General features: G+C 39.4%; 1 pseudogene; it reads right to left on the reverse strand.

The window, feature by feature from the left end:
• Positions 1-13,948: 13,948 nt before the first annotated feature.
• LOC103592923 lies at positions 13,949-14,295 on the reverse strand (annotated as a pseudogene).
• Between the last annotated feature and the right edge of the window lie 350 nt (positions 14,296-14,645).

The raw sequence follows: 14,645 nt of genomic DNA on the forward strand, positions 1-14,645 counted from the left end.
ATGTAACCTGATGCTTTTCTCTTGCTGTTTTTAGAATTCTTTTTTTGCCTTTGACTTTTGACATTTTTGACTATAATATACCCTGGAGAGGAACTTTTGGGGTTGAATCTATTTAGGTACCTTTGTGCTTCCTGGATCTGTATAGCCATATCTCCCCCAGACTTGGAAATTTTTCTGCTATTATTTCTTCAAATAAGTTTTTGATGACTTTTTCCTTCTCTTCTTTGGAAATGCCCATAATTTGAATATTTGTCCACTTAATGGTGTCACATAGCTCCTGTAGGCTTTCTTCACTTTTTAAGAATGACTATTTATTTATTTTCTGTGATTGAGTAATTTCAAATAACCTTACTTCAGGTTTTTTCTTCTGCTTGCTGTAGTCTGCTCTAGAAGCTCTCTATTGTATTTTTTATTATATTTATTTAATTCCAATATTTTAATATTTCAAAATTTTAATATTCAACTGCAGAATTTGTTTGTTTCTTTTTTATGATATCCATCTCTGTTAAATTTCTCATTCATATTATGAATTGTCTATCTGTATTTTCTTGTATCGCACTGAGTTTTCTTAAGATCATTATTTTGAATTCCTTTGCCAGCAGTTCATTGATTTCCTTTTCTTTGGAACTGTCACTGGTGTGTTATTGTGTTCCTTTGGAAGTATCATATTTCCTTGCTTGTTCATGTTTCTTGTATCCCTGCATTGATGTTTGTGCATCTGGTGAAACAATTGCCTCTTCCAAACTTTACATAGTGGCTTTCATAGTCAGAGATAGAGTCTTTCACCTGCAGTTGGATCTTAGTGTGCTGCAATGATCTTAGTTGAAAAGGGTGTGGTGATTATGTTTCCATGTACATGCAATGGCTTAGTTTCTGGGAAAGTTCCTCAGCTGTGATCATTGTCACCATGAAGTATAAGCTTTAGTGCCCTAGGTCATAGAAGTTTGTGGCAACAGTGGTGGCAGCAGCAGCATACATTGTTATGGTCTTCAGTGGCAAATGCTTTTGGGGTTTCTCCTATTTTCTTTTTCCCTCAATGAGGAAACTTTTTCAAGGGGGTTCCTCTTGGTGTTGGCTCTGACCTGACATACAAGCAGCTGCAGTAGTGCTGGGTTCCATGTGCAGGTGTTCAAAGCAGTTGTGGTGGCAAGATCCTGGGTTCAGTATCTTGGAAACCTATTGTGCTATCTAGGTTTTGAGGTACAGGTTCATTCTCTGTGTCAGGGTTGGATATCAATAGCCCACAATGCCAGGATCTGTGGTTCTGAGACCCCCTTGCATCTCAGGTTCTGTGGGCAAGGTTATAGCTGTGACTATGACCCTGGGTGGCTAAGCAAAGCACTGACCCAACTCTGGGGAGAAGAGCTGCTCTGGAGGTTTGGGTCTGGGGAACAGAGTATGATTGCCATTTGGGAACCACAGAAAATGGGGCTCAGTTGTCACTCATTTCCCAGGGGTGAGGTACCATGTAGTGGTGACTTCAGAAACAGTGGTACTCAGCAATATCTCAGTCTCTGTAAGGCCAGGTGAAGTGGCAGCAAGAACCCAGAATAGTGGGATTCAGTTGTTGTTTGGAAATTGGGGGCAGGGAGCCACACAACATTGATATTACTTGCCAGGGGAAGGAGTGTCTTAGTAGCTCAGTTTCTAGGGGAATAGTCCAGCTTAGGAAAGCAGAGTACTAGAGCTTTTTGACCCAAAGGGCAAGGTGTCTCAGCTCAGCCACTGCTCTGTTTCCCTGGGACATGAGGTAATAATCAGCTCAGCCCTGGGATACACAGCTGCTCAGCTCAGCCAAGCGACTTCTTGTCTTAGTGGCTTCTCAACTGAGACAACAATTCCCCAGGGGGTGATATGCCTCTTTAGTTCAGTCCAAGGAGGGGGAGGGAAAGAGTTTCACAGCACAACTAGGAGGGGTAGTTAAAGATGCCCCCAGAGGAAGTGTGCAGCTTCACAGCTTCAGTTCCACCCATGGGGGAGGGGCACTGCTACAAATGGGAGGTATGGGTGGAGCAGTTCTACCACCACCTAGTCCCTCAGGGTAGAGTGTAACAGCTGCTGCCAACCCAGGTTGGGGAAGTCAGTTCGATGGTGGCTTAGTCTCTGGGATAAAGGGTATCACTCACCCCAGGGGTAAGATACTCTTCAGCAGCCATTCCAGTTCCAAAATGGCACAGTAGACATGTAAGTCACAGAAGGCAGGGCACAGTGTTGGCTCCTCTGGGGGAGCATAACTTTGTGGACTCTAGACATCTTTCTCACCTTTGCTTATTGCCTGTGAGGACCAGCAATGTCCCCAGTGGTGAGGATGGTAGATGTCCAAGGTGTAGATGAGGGCTGCTGGGGTCCTCTTGCTTAAATTTTTCCTTCTGGGAGGAGTTCCTCCTGGTTCCCTACTGCTCCTGGCTAGGAGAAGGGAGGGGGGTTGGAGGCTGGATGTTACCTTCCCTCTGTGTGTGACTATCTCAAGTTTCTGTGCTCACTAGCATTTCTGTTACTCTTTTGATGTGCTTGAACACTCTCCTTTAGTTATTTCAGTTTATTTGTTGTTTTGTCTGTCTCAAGTGAGACAGATGAGCAGTAGGGTCTCAGGCATCTCATATTTAACATGTTCAAACCTACACTCTTGATTGCCCTTCAGAAATTTTCTCCTTACATAGTTTTCTTCATCTCAATAAAGAGTAACTCCTCCCTTCTAGTTTCTCAGAGCAAAATTTTGGAGCAAGTCTTGACTCCTCTCTTTCTTCCAGACCCCAGATTCTATCCATCAAATAGAATCCTCTTGGCTTCACCTTCAAAATATATTCTCCTAACTTGTCTCCCTTTTTCCACACTTACCCCTAGGGCCTTGGTAAGAATACTTCCATTAAAATGTTAGTCACTTCATTTCACAGCACTAGTTAAAACCCTTCAATATCTCCTATCTTTGAAGAGTTTTTTAAAAAATGTTATTCAAATGTCCCACAAGACTCTGCCTGACTTATAGCATCACCCATTCTGACGTCACCTTTTTTTTACTCTCCCCTCACTCTACCAGCCACACAGTCTTCCTGGCTATTTCTTCAACATGCCGAGGATGCTACTACCTTCGTTTGTACTTGCTGTTTGCACCACCTGGAATACTCTTTTTCCGGAGATTTTCATAGTTTGCCCCCCTCCTCCTTTATGTTACCCTCCCCATGGCTTTTATCACTGCATATTATTCCATATAGTTTATCTATTTATTGGTTTATTATCTATTCTTTGTCACTAGACTCTAAGCTCCACAAGGGCAAGGAGAATGCCTAGAATACAGCAAGAATTTAATAAATATTTTATTTAAAGAATGAATAAATAAATATTTACTGAGCACCTGCTATGTGCTAGGGACTGTGCTACTTGCTAGCACATGTATGTAACATGTAATCCCTGGCCTCAAGGCAAGTGGGAAAAGCAAATGGGCAATTTCCCTGTAACGCCCCTGACACGAGTCTTGCACTTTTAGGCACCTTGTCTATTGTTATGGTTACACGGCCTTTTAACCTTTGAGAAAGCCATGCTCTAAAAATAGCTTATGGGGCCGGCTCTGAGAAAGCCAAATTGAGAACTGATGACACCTCTCTTTATGGCTTTGGGAAAATCTGAGAACCTTTCTGCTTCTGTTTCCCCAGCTATAAAATAGGATTAATAGTTCCTGCTTCATGGGAGTCTTTTGAGAATTCTTTCATTCATGTAGTAATATTTATTGAAAATGGTAAGTGCTAAGTAGTATTATGCCTAATTAATTAGGTCCTCATCTCCCTGGTGTGGGTGATGGTGTCTGGCTGGTCATTAATAAAATATGTTGGAAGCTTTGCAGATTTTCCTTCCAGAGCTCTCCCGATGGCTGCATAAGCAGCACACGAATTGGGCATCCAACCTTGTAGTTAAATACGTACAGCTGTTTGAATTCTACCACGCTCACATTTATTTAGTTCTCAGACAATGCAAAACTGGAAGGTGCTGAAAACACCAGTTAAGAAAGAGAAATACTACAAAAGATCCTAGGGTGGTTAGTAATAAAGCCAGGAAATAAAGCTAAGACTCAATTTGTAATTTGCCAGATAATACCATTGGGAATCCTAACACCTCCTCTGAAAAATTCAGGTGGGAGTAATAGTCAAAAAATAAGCTATATTATAACTAGGTGCTGTGGATGACAGTACAGTGGAAATTGAGTATGAATGTAGGATAAGACATCAATGACGGGTGATATTTATATTAATGTTATATCACATCACAAGAAAAGATATTTTTTCTAAGAATATACTTGTGTTGAAAGTGTTATAATCTGGGTTCCCCAGAAAGCAGAGCTTATTTACTATTATTTTATAATCAAGTGCAATTCCAGAGAACAAGAGTGAGGCATAAGCAGAGTTAAGCAGAAGAGGAAGGCATTTTAATCCATTTTGTGCAGCTGTAACAGATTACTCCACACTGGGTAATTTACGATGAAAGGAAATTTGTTGGCTCACAGTTCTGGAAGCTGGGAAGTCCAAGATGGAGGGGCCAGCTTCTGACGAGGACTTTCTTGTTGTGTCAAGTCGTGGAAGAAGGCAGAAGGGCAAGAGAGAAAGAGAGAGACAGAGACAGAGAGAAAGAGGGAGACAGAGAGAACATGAGTAAGAGGAGGTCAAACTCATCCTTTCATGAGGAACCCACTCTCGTGATAATACCATTAATACATTTGTGAGGGCAGTGCCCCCATGACCCAAACACCTTCTGTTAGGTCCCACCTCCCAACACCTCCAAACTGTGAATCAAGTTTCCAACACATGAACTTTGGGGGACACATTCAAACCATAGCAGGGGGGAAACCAATACCAGGATGTGTTTCTGAGCTGGCCATTGCTACATGCTAGTAATTACTCAATACATGGAAACACATCCTTCTGGCCCATCTCAGGTAACCGAGTAAAGTTGTTGGGTCTCAGGACTCACACCACATAGGCATTCATGCATTTTTACCTTCCTGATCCTTTGAGCACTTTCTTCCATACTGTGTCGATTGAAGTTCCGATGTCTTGACCTCCTTTACTGTTTGACCATCACTGCATCTAAGTTGCAAGGGGCCATTCCAATAAACTGTTAGGGTTGGTTCCAGAAACCCTTGACAGAATATCGAACCCTGAGTTCTCATGTCAGTAAGATCTTCCCTGTCCAGCCTTATACTGCACCTCCTTCACTCCCCACCTGAGTCAGAACAAACTATCTTAGAGTTGGAAGACTGGACTGAAAAGATGGTTTAGCAAAACCTCTCTAGTGGAAGAATTTTTTTCTGAAATACTATTCAATGGCAGTCATTGTGTCACTGTTTTTATAATTCAGTGACAAGATGCTCACATCCCATAAGGAAGCCTATTCCATTTTTCCACTGCTCCTGACAGGTCATTCTTCCTTATAGTGAGCCAAAAATTCGACTCACCTGTAACTTCCAGTTTACTTTATCTTTACTGTTCTTTATTTATTTGACATCTCTTCAGCTTTGGACATTATGTCTGAAACGTTTTTTCCTTAGAATTCTATTGACTCTCAGCTTCTGTGATTCCTGATCTTTATTTGTATATCTATAGCTATTCTGTATCAAGTCTCTTTTGTCAGTTCCTTCTCCTCAATTTGTCCTTTAAATGACCATATTTCCTAGGCTCCTTCTTTGGTCATCTGGTTTTCTCCACCAATCCACGTGTCCTGTATGCCCTCGTATAAACCTCTAACTTCATCTCCCAACTCCCAATTCTCCATCACTGATCCAAAGCCCTCAGAAAGCTCCAGGTATGTATTTTCAATTCTCTGCAGAACATCTTTACTTGGATGTCCCATAGGCCTCTCAAACTGAATGTGTCCCAAGCAGATCTTATATTCTTTTCATCTGCAATCTGCTCCTCCTCCTGTTCCCACATCTTGGTGAGTGAGACTACTGGACAATTGTTTTCTACTATGGTTTAAATGTTTCACCTCCAAAATTCATGCTGAAACTTACTCCCCATTGTGGTGATATTAAGAGATAGGCTTTTGGGAGGTGATTAAGTCTTGAGGGTTTTGCTTTCATAAATGGATTACTGCTTTATAAAAGGGGTGGAGAGAACTAGTTTAGTCCCCTTTTGCTCTTTCATCCTTCCACCATGATGTAGGACACAGTGTTTATTGCTTCTGCCATGTGAGGATACAGCAAGAAGGCTCTCATCAGACACCAAATGTTGGCACCTTGATCTTGGACTTCCCAGTCTCTAGAATTGTGAGAAATAAATTTCTTTTGTAAATGACCCAATCTGTGGTATTTTGTTGTAGCAGCACAAATAAATGAAGACATCTACCTAGGCCAAAAATTTAGAACAAAACCCAGCTGACTTTCTTCCCTTGCCAATTTTTTGTAGTCAATTTCTGTTACTTGTAACATAAATACCAGAAACTGGGTGATTTATAAAGAAAATGAAATTTATTGCTTGAAGTTTCAGAAGCTAGGAAGTCAAAAGTCCAGGGAACACATCTGGTGAGTCTTCTTTGGTGGTGACTTTACAGCAAGGCAGGGGTCTCACATGGCAGAAAACGGTGGAGCAGAGGAAGAGAGAGAGCAACCTCCTCATTCAGTGCCCTTTTAAAGCCCTCAGAACCCCACCTCTGACCACCATTATTAATCCATTCACTACTGCACCATCCTACAATCTAATCACCTCTTCAAGTCCCCACCTTTCAATTACCATAATAGGATTTCCCACCCTCTTTACACTGTCACAGTGGGGTTAAGTTTTGGGGGGACATTCAACCCAAGGCACCAGTCTTCCTTCTGCATAAAACTCCAATGAATTCCACATCCTTAAAATCCTTCTACTCAGTTAGGTAAGTGTTCACCTCTCACAAACAGATTTTTAGCAGTAAATGCATTATGCCACAAAGTCTGTTTTTTGAGTCAATGCCCAACATGTTGATGTCTGCGGACATTGATTTTCTGTCTTATCATCACACTCATACTGCTTTATACTTTCTTGAGCTAAACCAGTCCTCCACTTATCCCCTGTCTTCTATACCCTTCCATTACTTCCTCTTGGACTCAGTACCATAAAGAGCAAACTTCAGTGTATCACCCAATCATTTCTGAAAGTATTCCTTACACTTCCTTTGACATATCTGATATCTACCTCTTACTAAAGAATATCTCTTTCCCTGCAATTCTTCACCTACCCTGCATTTCTTCTCACCACCTACATACCTCAAGTTCGAGAGGCTTCACCCTGTTCTTGGTTCTTAGCACTAAACTTTGTATAGTTAAAACTCAATAAATATTCTGAATGAATGGACCCATCTTCTTGCTGCTGCCTTAATTTAGGTGTTCATCAGCTATAACTTAGATTACTATAAGTACAGACGATTTTCATTGTTTGCAGATTCCATGCAAGCAAATTCATCTACTCACAAAAATTTATTTGTAACCCCCCCAAATCACTATTTCCAGTGCTTTCACATTCTTAAATACAAGCAGAAAAGTGAAAAATTTGAGTCACCCAACAAGCCCCTTTTCAGCTGAGGTTGAATGAGGCACTGTCCTGCCTTCACTTAAGCTCTCACACTGTAAACAACTGTATGTTTCAAGGTCTATGTAGTGCCACATTTTTTGCGTTTTTGGTTTCTGTTTTGTTTGCTTATAACTCCATTGTTTAAAATGCCCCCCAAGCATAGAGCTCAAGTGCTGTCTAATGTTCCTAAATGCAAGAAGGTTATGATGTGCCTTACAGAGAAAACGCATGTGTTAGATAAGTTTTGTTCAGGCATGAATTATAGTGTTGTTGGTCATAATTTCAATGTTAATAAATCAACAATATGGTACATCCACAAAAAGGAAGAGAAAATTTGTCAATCTATACATATGGTGCTCCAAAAAGTGCTGATGTAATATCTATGGTGCATGATAAAGCTATGGATAAAAAGGAAAAGTGGCTAAATTTGTGGATTCATGAGATGATAACTGGTTAAAAAAGCATAGTGAACATTGATTGGTAAGAGGATGAAAGCCAAATAAATTTATGGTCACTTTACCCAGGGTCAGAAAAGTGTTAAACCCTTTCCACTAAATTTGTGGATTCATGAGATGATAACTGGTTAAAAAAGCATAGTGAACATTCATTGGTAAGAGGCTGAAAGCCAAATAAATTTATGGTCACTTTACCCAGGGTCAGAAAAGTGTTAAACCCTTTCCAGCTAGTGTTTTATTATACAGAAATAGTGTTTTTAATTGTCTATAATATATAGCTAGTGTTTTATTATAAAGAAATAGTGTTTTTAATTGTCTATAATATATATGTGCCTTTATATATCAAACAAATTTATTTATTGATCAGTAGAAACTGTTGTGACCAGAAGCTCACATACAGGAACCTTGTACTTCATTTGGAAGCAATTTGCTAATTCAGTGCTCACCCTGACTATAGCGATCTTAACTAAGGCAAATAACAAGAATCGAGCGTACCTCCTAACCAGTCCTAAAATGTACCCAGCCTGACCTCAGTGTTGCCTCAGGGATTTTTTTAAAACTAAGATCAAATCTTGCCATTGCCCTGTTTCAAATGTTTCAAGGCTCCACATAGCTTTTAGGATAAAGTTCGAATTCCCTAGTTTAGAACGCAATTCAGGCCTCATCTCCTATCATTGCTCTTACACACGTCCTTTGTTCCAGTTATGAGAACCACTTGTACTTTTGCCAATTATTTTACGTTCTTTCGATTTTCCTGGACTTTCACATATGCTGTTCCCTCTGCTTGGAATGTCCACTCTTCCTCCCCACCCTTCAGCTAGGCAATGCCTGTTAATTGTCCTAATCTTATCTCAAATGTAGTTTTTTCTGGGGGACCTTCACCGATGCCACAGTCTGATCCAGATGCCCTTTCTCTGTGCCCTGAGAATACCTCTGACATAGCACATAGTCAGGATGCTTGATATATATATATATATATATATATTTTTTTTTTTTTTGTCTGCCTCTCTCACAACCTAAAAAATCTTCCAGAGCAGAAATCATGTTTTTGATTTTTTTCTTCCTAGTACCAAGGACAGTACTTGGCATATTTAGCATATAGTAAAAGCTAAGTTTAAACTTGTTCACTGAATTCAGAATGAATGAATGAATAACCAGTTTAATGAAATACACTTCTTTCAAATATTTGGGAAGTTTGTAGGCTAGCCATTCTAAGCTCATACAACTCTTTCTCAATGACAATGTTATCCAGGCCTTTTTCCATGTCTTGTCACAAAGACCCATCCTTCTTCACATTTCTATTATTGAAAAGTTGATTTTAAACTGTGGCATAACTGGAACACTGTGATCCGTATATGAGATATAGTATTAATAGCAGAATACAATGGTCTTTTATTTTCTTTGATTAGTAAACAACAAATAGAAATGAATAAATAGATGAGTATTAATGCAGCCTTACATTTCCTTCCCCCCCGCCCCCTTTTCTTTTTGGCTACATATCACTCTGCTGACTCTTATTAAGTTGCTGTTAATTAAAATCCTTATGTCTTTTTCATGTGTATTGCTGGTGAACTAAATATCTTCAGTATATACTTAGAAAGATTATAACTTTTTATTCCACATGCAGGATTTACCATTTAATCCCTTTTTTTTTTTACCCAGCCAGTTTTCGCCCATTTCTACACCTTGTAAATGTTTTTAAATATGAATTCTTTTATATGAAGCGTTACTATCCTTCCTGACTTCATGCCATATGTTTTTACCCGAACCATTGATGACAACATTAAACGTGCCCACAGACCCTGCCCTTGGTTTTATACCTGAAATTTATCAAAATTCTTTCAGTGTAATTGTTTATTTATTTAGATATCCTCCTAACCATATCATCGATTGACCCAAATTTACACATATAGTTCATGATGTAGATGGTGCAGAGCATCGGTTTAGAGCAGGAAGACCCGAATTCAAGTTGCATCTCTAACTCTTATTAACTGAAAATGCTGGCAGATTACTCAACCTCTCTAAGCCTCATTTTCCTCATCTGTAATTTGGAGGTATCACACTTTCATAGGGCTTTTGTAAGCAGGAAAGATAAGGAACACATAGATCCTACCACAGTATGTGACATATAGAAGACTTAGAAAAATTTATAAATGGCTAACATGAGAGATTTGTTAAATGCCATCTGAAATCTGGAGAGCTACAGCCTCGTCTTGAACTTCGGCTGGGAAGCACATCAAAAAAACTAAACGAGTTCAGCGCTCAACCTGTGTGCTGTTAATTGAAATTTGCCACCATCAGTTTTTGCTACTTCATGTAATGCAAAGATCCCTTTTAGTACAAAAATTGTAGGTTGAGATGAGTTACTGCTCTAGTCCAAATGATTATTGTATATTATCCCCAACAAATAGTTCAGAGAAAAATGTGTACTTCCCCCCACATTATTAACACATAATGATGACTAGGGGTGGTGCATATGTACTAATGATTCCTCTGAATTACTGACAAATACTTGCATGTGCTCTGTTTCCAGTCTGGCATCAGCATACTTTTCCGTTCTTTAGCACTTTCTGCTAGCCCTCACCCAGACACTTACCTTTCCATCACTTACGTTGGCTGCTTGCTTTGTAGTTCTTTTTTTCAGCTCTTATCACAACTTTGCCTTTAGCAAACAGATACAGGGGCAAGTACTGTTTTGACATCTCATTTTCTCCCAAACCCTTTTTTTTTTTTTTTTTTTTTTACTTTGCTTCTTTAGATCATTATAAATCCCACTCACTGCCCTCATCTTGTTTCTAACAACATCCAAGTTTCACATTGTTGTGCTCTGGTCCCAGTGAACCCATGGCGATTCCCGAGGATGCCATATTTGTCTCTACATACCTTCAAAACAGCTTCTTAATAAGATTCTAACACTTTTCTAGGGGTTGTTGTTGAGGGCAGCAAGCTGTTGTTTTTGCAGTTTTGCAGGACATTTCTCTATTTCCAGTCTTTGGCCATCACATCTCCACAGATACTTACCGGCTGAAACCACACCTGTTTGTTCCCCCATGTCCCTGAGAATAATTTTTCTGAATCTGGGAACTTGAACTTATTCAAAACAGCTAGAGCTCTCTCATCATCTCTTCACCTAATTTGAGCTTTATTTACCTCTTAACCATGTTTATTCTACTCTTTTCAGTTTGAAGATCATTTTCCTTGATAGAGAAAATAGAAGCAAATTAGGAGATGAATAGTTCTTTCTTTGTGAAATCTGTTAGCATAATAAGATGAAAATCAAGCACCGAACCTGTTTTTCCTTCTTCTCTTTTCACTCTGTGATAGCTTTAAAAGTGTTTCCCCCTGTTCTTTGGCCTTTTTGCACACCTAAGCTTATTCTGAGGTTCAGTTTTCTTGATAAAGTTCTCTAGCTTTATTTTTCTCTTCTGTTCCCATTCTCAGTTATGTGAGGGTACTTCAAAAAATTCATGGAGAAATTGAATTAAAAGATAAAATGAATCCTTCCATTAACTTTTTGAAGACCATATGTCCTTCTCTCTATCTTTACGTTTGCTCTTTTTAAACATGAACCCAGCAAAACTCCCCAACCAGCTTAAGTAGTTTCTTTCAATCTCTTCCTCCCTTTAGTCATATGTTTAGATCATTTAAAATTAAATGTGAGCTGTTTATATCTGAGAGTGCCCACATCCTCCCGTCAGATGTGTCTGTGGTGGGGCCCCCATCCCGAGCTGAAACTGCTACTGGGACAAATCTCATAAGCAGGCATGGCAGGACTGCTGGAAGTCTGTTTAGTGAGGGACTGCAAAGCTTTGTGGCACAGAACGTAGCCTACGAAGAGCCGGAGACAGATGTGTCAGCTCCCCAATCACAGACCTTTGATGGAGCTGACCCTGTTCAGGAAACGAGAATGGTTCTGAGTATGTGTAGGGTGGTGGCTGTCACTTGAATGCATCACTGTCCTTTGTCTAGCTCTCAGAGAGAGAGAGAGAGAGCTCTCATCTGGGGCTATCAGATAGGTAGATAAGCTTGGCTCGCATGCCTGATTCCATGACATGAGAACACCCAAATCCAAATCTCTCTTTTGATTTCTGCAAATTCCTAGAATTGGGTCATTTTCTGAGTACTTTGAAAGAGAGAGAGAGAGAAAGGAGAGAAAGAGCACTCGTGCCTATGTGTTTTGGGGGAGGAGGGTGCAGTCCTCTGCAAGCAGCTTAGAGGTCAGATCCAGGGATATATGAGTTATTACAATTAATGTAATGTCTCTGAATTCACAGCATGGTGAATCTGGGGTGGGGGAGGGATCATCTGTTTTTCTCTTTGACCTTTTAGAAAGTCTTAAAGATAAAGACTCACTACAAATACACACACACACACACACACACACACATTGGTAAATAAGCAAGCACAGCGCACAGTAGGTGCCTGATAAATATTTCTGAATTAATAAAACTGTTCAACTGGAGGACATAAATATAAATGTATTCAACATTATTTTATTTGGTTGTTAAGAATTCTAAAGTGACATAATTATTTTTTCCTAAATTCCCTATGATGCCCACCTGACCAAGTAGTTCTTTCTGGTATTCAGAATTAATTTCAGAGATGCAGCTCCCTCTGTCACTACCTCCTGTTTCTGTGAAATGACATTGTCAGCAGGCAAGCCAAGAATTTATCAGACATTCCACTTTTAGCAGAGTGATTTTCCTAGCAGCTCCCTCGATAATTGAAGTCTCTCAATACTACTACATTTGATCTCCTTGCCAGTAATGTCATGTAGGTTAGAATTACATTCAGAACCACATAAATGAATATAACATATTAGAATTAGAAAGATTTTTATTTGTTCCTGTTTTTCTTTTTAATCCTATTATGTCCAAAACACTTTCACATCATCATATTTTGTATGGAACTCCACAAAATATTGGCTGTTCCAAAGGTAATCTGGTTCTCTATTCTGTACATTTCTGCCATGTCCTTAACTAGGTAGAAAACTTCATATTAGAAGAAATGCATTATTTTCAAGGTCCTTTATTGGTTCTATTATCCTTCCTCACCTGCCTGACAAACTTAAGACCCATCAAGGTGTCCTTGATAAAGTGTTCCTTGTACTCTCTTTGGACTAGTACTCACCATGTACATATTTCTATTCTATTACAAGACCTTTCACACTATTTCATGATATTTTTGTGTCAGGCAAAAATTAACATGGAAATAATTTCACTATTTTCTCCACTTCTGGCTGCTAAAGATATTATTGGCTTGGTCAGATCTCTTTCTTTCCTTAATGCTAAGATTTGGGGGGGGGGCAGATTTGATGCAGAATCAGGAGATAAGGATGTTTTGAAGGAAGACTTTAGTGTGAGTTATAGAGTGAAGGGAGAAGAGAAAGAAATGTTTGGGGAGTTTGGAAGAAAGGCAGGAACAGCTGCGGTGAGAGGGAAATGGATGAGAAAACAATTTTTAAAATAAGGGTTATACTTCATAGAGTATGAGATACACAAATTGACTCACTTTAAAAATACTTTTTTGGTTGTCTGTCTGTCTCTCCACAACTGCTCTGAGACTGGACCACATGGGATCATCATTTCCATAGGGTTACATTTTGTTTATTCATCTTTCTGATCTCTTTTGTAAGTTTCTGGAGAGCAGGCACTATGATGTTAATTTCTATATCCCCAGTTCTTGACCCATGATAGGTATTTAATAAATATTTGTTGAACTGCAGACTAGAAGTGTTTTATGTAACAAGAGGGGAAATCAGGAGATTCCCGAAGTCTGTGTAAGTTATGTCCTTTACCAAGCCTACAGTGTTTGGACTTTTAAAAAATTTTTACATATTTTTATTTAAAAATATTTCTACCAGTACAATGAAACTAAATTTTAGACACTAGGTGCCATTAGTTTACTATAAAAGAGACATGGAAATTATCTACATGATGAGAGATTTCAGAACTTCAGTGGAATGGGCAGCTTCGAGTGATGCCATTTCAACTGTGATTTATTTCAGTCTACATACTTTCCAAGAATGTCACCATCTCTAAATAAGAAATAATCCTTGTCATTTATAACCACTTTGGTGCCTCCATCTTCTGGGAGAAGAACTTTATCTCCAACTTTCACACTAACTGGTTGAATCCCTCCACCCTTTCCTTTAGAGCCCGAGCCAACAGCTAGTACTGTTGCTTGCAATACTTTTACTTGAGCTTTTTCTGGAAGTGTGATGCCTCCTTTGGTTACAGTTTTCGGCTGCACTCCTTTCAACCAATACTCAGTCAGAGTGGAAGAAACTTTCTTAATGCTTGTCCTGCCATGACTCCTGCCACCGCCACTGCAAGGAGAGATCTGCAGTCTGGACACATGTAAAAACAGTGTTTGGACTTTTAATGCCGTCGACACTTAATTTAAAATTCCCTCTTGCCTAACACAATGCTGTTGCTGTTAATTTTAGTAGAAAATAAATCAGGGATCTTCTAATATGATTTAACACTATGCCCCAATGAACAATTACAATAGGAGATATAGGGAGAGATATGTGAGAGTGTCTGATCCTGGGGCCAATTAAATATAACTGTTAAATGTATCTGCTCCATAGCATCCTGCTCTCTCCAACCAGGAAATAGTTCTGTCATGGGAATGGTCTTTCTAGTCAAGTCAGTAGAGG

This window comes from Galeopterus variegatus, unplaced genomic scaffold, assembly GCF_000696425.1.
Source record: "Galeopterus variegatus unplaced genomic scaffold, G_variegatus-3.0.2 Scaffold1243, whole genome shotgun sequence".
Classification (NCBI taxonomy): domain Eukaryota; kingdom Metazoa; phylum Chordata; class Mammalia; order Dermoptera; family Cynocephalidae; genus Galeopterus; species Galeopterus variegatus.